Source organism: Moschus berezovskii, chromosome 24, assembly GCF_049115385.1.
Source record: "Moschus berezovskii isolate FMDL1 chromosome 24, NW_MosBer_1.0, whole genome shotgun sequence".
NCBI classification, from domain to species: domain Eukaryota; kingdom Metazoa; phylum Chordata; class Mammalia; order Artiodactyla; family Moschidae; genus Moschus; species Moschus berezovskii.
Genome location: NC_142483.1, coordinates 1,735,425 through 1,746,394, shown reverse-complemented (window position 1 = coordinate 1,746,394; position 10,970 = coordinate 1,735,425).

Sequence of the window (10,970 nt, the reverse complement as noted above, 5' to 3'; positions counted from 1 at the left end):
GCGCCGGTCCCTGGGTCCCCGACGGTCCAGCGGGTAAGAGCCTGCCTCCAGGGCGGCGCCGGTCCCTGGCTGGGCAACCGAGCCCACGCAGTGCAGCTGGAGAAGCCCACGCACGCCGCAACAAAGACCCGGCACAATCAAACCAAAAACAAACGAAAACCGAGAAAAGCCCCTCCCCATTTCCCCACCAAGAAAAGACACAGCCCCAGGAGACCGAAGTGAAACGGAAACAGGCAGTCTACCCGAGAAAGAGTTCAAGGTAACGATCCTAAAGAGGATCAAAGAACTCAGCAGGAGAAGCGATAAACAGAGTAAGAGTTAGGGCGTTTTAACAAGAGTTAGAAAATGTAAAAGGACCCCCAAACAGAGGTGACGCATGTAGTAGCTGCATATTTAAAGAGACAGCGGAAGGGATGAACAGTAGACGAGATGATGCAGAGGTGGCTCGGAGAGCTGGCAGACAGAAGCGGAGCTCACTGAAGCCGAAAAGAAAGCAGAAACAAGGGCCATGTCAGGGATCTCGGTGACAACACCAGGGGTGCTCACACTGGCATCACAGGGGTCCCAGCGGAAGAGAAACGAAAGGGACAGAATTTATTTGAAGACACTGTAGCTGAAAACTCCCCTCACCTGGGAAAGCAAGCGGACATTCAGGTGCTGGAAGCACAGAGAATTCCACCCGGAGCAACTCCAAAAGGACCAAGACACACAGTAAGTAAAGTGGCAAAATCTAAAGATGAAGAGAAAACATTAAAAACATCAAGGGAGGGACGTCCCTGGCGGCCCAGTGGTGCGCACTGCAGGGGGCGCGGGTCGGATCCCTGGTTGGAGAACTAGAACTCCTGACGCCACATGATGAGACAAAACACAAACACACACAAAGCAACAAGTCACCTACAAAGGCTGGCGTCTCAGCAGGAACTGCAGGCCAGAAGGGAGGGGCTCGATACATTTGAAGTGATGAAAGGGGAAAACCTACACCCACCCAAATACTTTTCCTGGCAAGACTCTTACTCAGATACGAAGGAGAGATCGAAGGTTTTACAGCGCCACCAAACCAGCTTTATAAGAGATGTTCAAGAGACTGCTCTAAGCAAAAAAAAAAAAAAAGAGGCTACAACCAGAAACATGGAAATGATGAAAGGAAAACACTCATTAAAGCAAGCACCCCCTAAGGGAGCGAGTTCACCACACACAAAGCTAGTGGGCAGACGAAGAGACAAAAGGAGCACGGCCGAGAGCCACAGAAGCAGCTAAGGGACACACAAGACGCCGAACGCGCTCTCAGAACAGCACGGCCGCCATGCGGGAGCAGAGTAAAAATGCAGCGATGTTAAAATGAGTTTGAAACCAAGACACAGCAACATGGCTTCCTAGGTGGCTCGGGGTAAAGAATCTGCCTGCCAACGCGGGAGACCCGGGTTCGATCCCTAGCCCAGGAAAATTCCACACACAGCAGCACAACCAAGCCTGTGCGCCACAGCTATTGAGCCAGCGCTCCAGAGTTGAATCGCAACCACTAAACCCACGTGCCCGGCGGCCTGTGCTCCACCAGAGAAGTCCCTGCAGCAAGAAGCCGGCTGCCCTGGGCCAGAGTGTCTCGTGTCAGCCCGTGGCTGGTGGCAGGGGTATCCAACAACTAGAGCAGCCTAACGACTGAAGAGCTGCCCCCATCCTCCACAGATAAAACCCACACGGGCCAAAAGCAACAAAGACTCAGCAGGGCCAAAAGCAAATAATTTTTTTAAAAAAGACCAGCAACTTCATCACACATATATGGATTGCTATATATAAACCTCAAGGTGGGGAACTTCCTGGGGGTCCAGAGGCTAAGACTCCAGGCTCCCAACGCAGGAGGCCCGGGTTTGACCCCTGCTCGGGGAACTGGATCCCACATGCCCCAACTAAGACCTGGAACAGCCAAATAAATATTCTTCTTTTTAAAAAAGAGGAAGAAGCAGAAAAGTGCAGAGTTTCAAGCAAAGCCTCACCAAAAGCAGAGCCTCCCTGATATCTGGGCCTGACACTCAACCCACGATCCCGACCCAGAAGTTTCTCCTCCCTTGAGGCTCCTGGGAGCTCTATTAACCAATTAATCCCTTCCTGATGCCTCTCAATAGGGCTGTAGAGTTTCCTGCAGCTATTTGAATCTGAAAATTTCCTGGTAAAATGCACACAGTCTTCAATATTCTCCCTTTGAGATACAAAGTCAGGTTCCCTTTGCTCTGAGTATGAGCTACACTTAGCCACTCGGCTCTAATGGAGAACAGAGGAGTTGGTGGTGTGACCCTGGACACAAATCTTGAAAGGCCTGGGTCGCCGCTTTCCTCCCCAAGCCAGGAGGACATCCAGGCGCCCTATGATAAATGCCATGTGACAGAGTAACCTGGCCAACAGCCAGCAAGAAACCAAGGCCTCCAGCCGTCAGCCCGCCTCACACCTCAGAAGCAAGACCTGCAGCCTGGGTCAGGTCTTCAGGCCGGGATCTGACTGCAGTATCCGGAACCGGACTCGCCCAGCAAAGCCACTCCCCAGGTCCTGAGACCCCCCAGGAACTGAGACAATAAGTGAACGCACGTTACTGCTCAAGCTGCGAACTTGGGGAATGCTGTTTTGTGCAACAGCTAACAAAAACACTTCTAGTGAAAAGCCGTGCCGCCTCACTCACAGGGTGGTTCGGGAGTGTTCTGGAGGGTATGTAGGTGCATGAGTAACTGTCCAAGGCCTGACAGTAACAGCCAGCAGCAGGGAGGAGGACAAGGGCCCCCGGGGCACTCAGCAGGCTGGAGGGTCACTGCCCTGCCACCAGCCACGGGCTGACGCACGACACCCGGCCCAGGGCAGCCCGGGGGCCTGGGGCAGGAGGGGCAGGCAGCCAGGACTCAGGGCGGTGACAGTGTGCAGCTAAGGCCCCGAGTGCCGGTGGGGCCACTGTCCACCAGGACTTCACTGAGAGGACAGTGAAAGGTACACCACTGAGAGTTTCAGGACACTGGCCTGAGAGCAGCAGCCCCAAGCGCAGGGCGGCTCGGAGTGGGCCCTGGGCAGCTGCCCCGGCAGCCGGCCCTGAAGCTGGCCCTGGGTGGGCAGAGGTGGGAAGGGGCTGGACAGCCAGTTCAGTCACTCAGTCATGCCCGACTCTTTGCGACCCCATGGACTGCAGCACGCCAGGCCTCCCTGTCCATCACCATCTCCTGGAGCTTGCTCAAACTATGTCCATTGAGTCAGTGATGCCATCCAACCATCTCATCCTCTGTCATCCCCTTCTCCTGCCTTCAATCTTTCCCAGCATCAGGGTCTTTTCAAACGAGTCAGCTGTTCACATCAGGTGACCAAAATATTGGAGTTTCAGCTTCAGCATCAGTCCTTCCAATGAACACTCAGGGCTGATGTCCTTTAGGACAGACTGACTGGATCTCCTTGCAGTCCAAGGGACTCTCAAGAGTCGTCTCCAACACCACAGTTCAAAAGCATCCATTCTTCGGCGCTCAGCTTTCTTTATAGGCCAACTCTCACACCCATACATGACCACTGGAAAAACCATAGCTTTGACTTCAGGAAAAACAGGAGGAAAGGATATTTATAAACAGCCTCCACGTCCACCACTCTCCTTTTGCCTTTTTCTAGCAAAGTTTCTTTCAGTTCCGTTCAGTTCAGTCGCTCAGTCGTGTCCGACTCTCCGCGACCCCATGAATCACAGCACGCCAGGCCTCCCTGTCCATCACAAACTCCCAGAGTTCACTCAAACTCATGTCCATCGAGTCGGTGATGCCATCCAGCCACCTCATTCTCTGTCGTCTCCTTCTCCTCCCGCCCCCAACCTTTCCCAGCATCAGAGTCTTTTCCAGTGAGTCAACTCGTCGCATGAGGTGGCCAAAGTATTGGAGTTTCAGCTTTAGCATCAGTGACTCCTTAAAGAAAAGGTTTTCTAGGAAATTCTGACTAACGCCCTCTCTCACCTCCTGGCAACAAAAACCAGCGTGTTGACCTGAAATTGCCCCACCCACGCACCTGCCCGGACCAAGGAAACACCGCGCATTTCACACTCTGGGCAGCAGATGGCGACGCTGAAGTGCGGAGCCAAGGCGAGTCCAGAGTCTCCGGCGCGGGGCTGCCTCGCCCCAGCCCCTCGGGGATGCGCGGGGTCTCCCCAGCACCCGTACTCAAAGCGGCTCTACCGTTTCCTTGGAGTCGGCTCCCTTTTAAAGTCTACGTCTAGGACTTTGAAAAGGAAATGCCTGTTCTAAGCCAGCGGAGGCGGCAGAGACCTGCCCTGCAGAGACGGGTTCCGACCAGGTGTGTCTGCTGAGCCGGAGGGGAGCGCCCTCGGTCCACGCCAGCCACGCTCCAGCCCCACGCTTCATTCTCCCCCATTTTACAGACGAGCAAAGTGAGGCAGAGCGGGGCTGAGACTACCCGCCCCCTCTGGCGGCAGAGCCGGCTGAAGCCCCGCGTGGCCCCGCGACACACACCTGCGCAGAGGTGCGTTCGCCCCCCACGCAGCCAGCGCAATGCTTAGACGCCGCGGGGGAGCAAGTCTCAGGGCTGGGGCCGGGTTCACCCTCTGAAGCCAGAGACGCGCAGGAGAGAACTGGGATTGGAGACAAGAGTTGCGCTCCAAGCTTCCTCAGGCCTAGCATCTTCGGAGGATGGGGTTTGGGGCCTCTGATGTCAAAGCTCACTGAGCGGACCTTCGGGCAAGGCCTGTTGGAGGGTCTAAGGTCCCAACCAGCCTTAACTGACTGCAGTTCAGTTCAGTCGCTCAGTCGTGTCCGACTCTCTGCGACCCCACGGACTGCAGCACGCCAGGCCTCCCTGTCCATCACCATCTCCCGGAGTTTACTCAGACTCATGTCCATAGAGTCGGTGATGCCATCCAACCATCTCATCCTCTGTCATCCCCTTCTCTTCCTGCCTTCAATCTTTCCCAGCATCAGGGTGTTTTCCAGTGAGTCAGTTCTTCGCATCAGGTGGCCAAAGTATTGAAGTTTCAGCTTCAACATCAGTCCTTCCAATGAATATTCAGAACTCATTTCCTTTAGGATGGACTGGTTGGATCTCCTTGCAGTCCAAGGGACTCTCAAGAGTCTTCTCCAACACCACAGTTCAAAAGCCTCAATTCTTCAACACTCAAGCTTTCTTTATAGTCCAACTCTCAGATCCATGCATGACCACTGGAAAAACCATAGCCTTGACTAGACAGACCTTTGTTGGCAAAGTAGTGTCTCTGCCTTTAACATGCTGTCTGGGTTGCAGACAAAACGTAAACATGGTTTTAGGTCCTGCAAAGTGCGCCCTGGTGGAAGAGGCAGAAGGAGCGATGGCACGGGTGGGCAGCTGTGGGCGTGGGGCGGGCTTTCCAGAAGGGCTGGTTCTAGGCATCTGTCATCTGTGGGGAGGGCTGGGAGAAGGGGGAAGGGGGCAGGAGCCGTGACCTTGAACTGGTGAAAGGGGCAGGGTTCAGAGCTCAGGTTTTCTTGCGCTGCTGTCACGAAGCCCTGCAAACATGGGGGTGACAGCAACTTACGGGCTCCCACGTGCACCTCGGGCCTCCTGGGAAACGTGGCCCTTGCAGGGTCAGCTGTCGGTGAAACCCAGCACAGGCCCAGCCCTGAGGTCGCAGTGGGCTCCCCCAGTCTGGGAGTCAGACTGCTGGCTGGTGCAGGCTGCCCTAGGAATTCCTCCAGGAGCAGGAACCCCTTGTGCAGTAGTAGGGCCGGTGAATGCACACACACACGCACTCACACACACACGCACTTATACAGACACACACACTCACACACACACGTACTCACATGCACTCACACACAGACACACACTCATACACGTGCACACGCGCACGCATGCACTCACTCACACACGCACAGACACACACATTCACACGCACTCATACACACACACTCACACACAGACACACACTCATACACGTGCACACGCGCACACATGCACTCACTCACACACGCACAGACACACACATTCACACGCACTCATACACACACACTCATACACGTGCACACGCGCACGCATGCACTCACTCACACATGCACAGACACACACATTCACACGCACTCATACACACACACTCACACACAGACACACACTCATACACGTGCACACGCGCACGCATGCACTCACTCACACACGCACAGACACACACATTCACACGCACTCATACACACACACTCATACACGTGCACACGCGCACGCATGCACTCACTCACACACGCACAGACACACACATTCACAAGCACTCATACACACACACTCATACACGTGCACACGCGCACACACTCATACACGTGCACACGCACACATGCACTCACTCACACACGCACAGACACACACATTCACACGCACTCATACACACACACTCATACACAGACACACACTCATACACGTGCACACGCGCACGCATGCACTCACTCACACACGCAGACACACACATTCACACGCACTCATACACACACACTCATACACGTGCACACGCGCACGCATGCACTCACACACACACGCACAGACACACACATTCACACGCACTCATACACACACACTCATACACAGACACACACTCATACACGTGCACACACTCATACACGTGCACACGCGCACGCATGCACTCACACACACACGCACAGACACACACATTCACACGCACTCATACACACACACTCATACACGTGCACACGCGCACACATGCACTCACACACGCACAGACACACACATTCACACGCACTCATACACACACACTCACAGACACACACTCATACACGTGCACACGCGCACGCATGCACTCACACACGCACAGACACACACATTCACACGCACTCATACACACACACTCACAGACACACACTCATACACGTGCACACGCGCACACACTCATACACGTGCACACGCGCACACATGCACTCACACACACACGCACAGACACACACATTCACACGCACTCATACACACACACTCATACACGTGCACACGCGCACGCATGCACTCACACACGCACAGACACACACATTCACACGCACTCATACACATGCACACGCGCACACACTCATACACGTGCACACGCGCACACATGCACTCACACACACACGCACAGACACACACATTCACACGCACTCATACACACACACTCATACACAGACACACACTCATACACGTGCACACACTCATACACGTGCACACGCGCACGCATGCACTCACACACGCACAGACACACACATTCACACGCACTCATACACACACACTCACAGACACACACTCATACACGTGCACACGCGCACACACTCATACACGTGCACACGCGCACACATGCACTCACACACGCACAGACACACACATTCACACGCACTCATACACACACACTCACACACACTCATACACGTGCACACGCGCACACACTCATACACGTGCACACGCGCACACATGCACTCACACACGCACAGACACACACATTCACACGCACTCATACACACACACTCACAGACACACACTCATACACGTGCACACGCGCACACACTCATACACGTGCACACGCGCACACATGCACTCACACACGCACAGACACACACATTCACACGCACTCATACACACACACTCACAGACACACACTCATACACGTGCACACGCGCACACACTCATACACGTGCACACGCGCACACATGCACTCACACACGCACAGACACACACATTCACACGCACTCATACACACACACTCACAGACACACACTCATACACGTGCACACGCGCACACACTCATACACGTGCACACGCGCACACATGCACTCACACACACACGCACAGACACACACATTCACACGCACTCATACACGTGCACACGCGCACACACTCATACACGTGCACACACGCGCATGCACTCACTCACACACGCACAGACACACACATTCACACGCACTCATACACACACACTCATACACGTGCACACGCGCACGCATGCACTCACTCACACACGCACAGACACACACATTCACACGCACTCATACACACACACTCACAGACACACACTCATACACGTGCACACACGCGCATGCACTCACTCACACACGCAGACACACACATTCACACGCACTCATACACATGCACACGCGCACACACTCATACACGTGCACACGCGCACGCATGCACTCACACACGCACAGACACACACATTCACACGCACTCATACACACACACTCATACACGTGCACACGCGCACGCATGCACTCACACACACACGCACAGACACACACATTCACACGCACTCATACACACACACTCATACACAGACACACACTCATACACGTGCACACGCGCACGCATGCACTCACTCACACACGCACAGACACACACATTCACACGCACTCATACACACACACTCATACACGTGCACACACGCACGCATGCACTCACACACGCACAGACACACACATTCACACGCACTCATACACACACACTCACAGACACACACTCATACACGTGCACACGCGCACACACTCATACACGTGCACACACGCGCATGCACTCACTCACACACGCACAGACACACACATTCACACGCACTCATACACACACACTCATACACGTGCACACGCGCACACACTCATACACGTGCACACACGCGCATGCACTCACTCACACACGCAGACACACACATTCACACGCACTCATACACGTGCACACGCGCACACACTCATACACGTGCACACGCGCACGCATGCACTCACACACACACGCACAGACACACACATTCACATGCACTCATACACATACACTCACACACAGACACACTCACACGCACGCACACGGGGATTTTACAGGATAAAGCGGGCATGAGCACGTTCACAGGCAGAAGGAGCCCAAGAGGGGCCTCTGTGGGCACGGGCGGGGGACCTGGCAGGGAGCCTGACGGATCAGGGAGCAGAAGGCCCCTGTTTCCCCCCAGGAAAAGCCTGTGGTCAGCTGGGCCGGCCGCCCAGGCAGCTCTGGATGGGGGAGCCCCCTCAGGAAGCCCAGGGGCTGTGCCCTGAGCCCACGGAGGCCTGTTGTGGGGAGATATGGGTGGCTGGGGAGCCCTTCACGTCTGGGATCCCCGAGTGAAAGACGCCACACCACAGTGGGGCCCACGAATGCTGGTGACCTGTGGGTGGACCCCCAAGGGCGTGGGCCCCGGCCGGCCCTGTGCGGGTGAGAAGACAGCACTCACAGGAAGGAAAGGGAAGACGGTCTTGCTGGATATTGGGGCTGAGGACCACATTTATCATCTTCCTGCTCATCAGCAGAGTCTGCTTTTTCCACAACGAAAACGATTTATTCTGTCGTTTTTTAAGCTGTCCGTGTTGAGATAAGGAAAAGAGGTATGAGAGGAGAGAGTGTGGGCCTGACCGGGGTGGGGGTGTCAGGTCAGGACGCACACCTGCACCCCCCCAACGGGAGGTACGCTCCTGTGGGTCTGGGGCCGGCGGGGTCAAGTGCACCCGCTCCCTGCCCTTGACATCTCCCGCCCACAGCCTTGGTGCCACGTCACCTGCTTTGAGAACAGGATCAGCTGCAGGGGGTGCAGCTCCCTGCCTCCGGGTCGGGTGACTCCTGCTCGCTGTCCAGCGGCCCCTCGGCTGGCAGCCTGGCTGCTCTGGGCCTCAGTGTTCCTTTCGAGCCCGAACTATCTCAGTTTGAGAGGGTTTAGAACCACCCCCGAGACCGAGGGCCTCAGACCCGCTTCTCAGCTTCGCCGTCCTTGGCTGATGCTGACCACGACCACGGGCACGGCCAGCAGTGCCCTGCCCAGCAGCCCCTGCTCTGGGCATCTCTCCTGGGTCCCTCTCGTTGCCAGAACCCCTTCTACCCGTTCCCAAACATTGCTGTACCCCAAGGGGTTACCGCACCTCAGCTCCCCCACCGCCACAGGTATACATTTTCCCATCTCTGCAAATCCCATATTGACTAAGTTGATATTTCATATTACTGACACTTTTATAACATAATAAAGTACGTGTTCAGTCGTGTTCAACTCTGTGGAACCCCATGGACTATAGCTCACCAGGCTCCTCTGTCCATGGAATTCTCCAGGCAAGAACACTGGAGTGGATTGCCATGCCCTGCTCCAACATAATAAAAGGCATCTATTATTATTTTGATTTTATAATATAATTGTAATATTTCAGCTTGATTTTAATTCATACTTTATAATGTTAAAAATAAAATTGAATCAAAGACACATGTTTCTTTTAAAGAGAACTTCATATCACTAACATAGATGGGAAGCTGCAGTCACTCCCCTGAGTCAAATGTCCTATAGAAACAGACATACTGCATGTACAGCTAAGGTCTCTACGTCCAGCTCCAGACTGATGCAGCTCTTTGTTAAAAAGAAGGATCAGAAAGCATTACGGTGGCTCAGTGGTAAAGAATCTGCCCGCCAGTGTAGGAGATGGACAGAGGAGCCTGGGGGGCTATAGTCCATGGGGTTGCAAAGAGTCGGACATGACTGAACGACTAAGCATGCTTGCAAAATGTTGAAAGATGTGAAAATGCAAGGCACCCTCCCCCAGGAAGCCACCCCAACCTTCTTGGTTCGCCCACGCTCGGGACTGAGGCTCGTGGAGGGCCTGTGGTCCAGTGTGACGCACGAGTGTGCTTGCTGTGTCAGTTGCTGAGTCGGGTCTGACTCTTTGTGACCCGGTGGACTGTAGCCAACCAGGCTCCTCTACCGATGGGGATTCTCCAGGGAAGAATACCGCACTGGGCTGCCATGCCCTCCTCTTCCAGGGGATCCTCCCAACCCAGGGATCGAACCCGGGTCTCCCACACTGCAGGCAGATTCTTTACTGTCTGAGCCACCATGGAAGCCCAAGAATATTGGAGTAGGTAGCCTATCCCTTCTCCAGGGGATCTTCCCAACCCAGGAATGGAACAGGGGTTCTCCCGCATTGCAGGCGGATTCTTTACTAGCTGAGCCACCAGGGAAGCCCCGG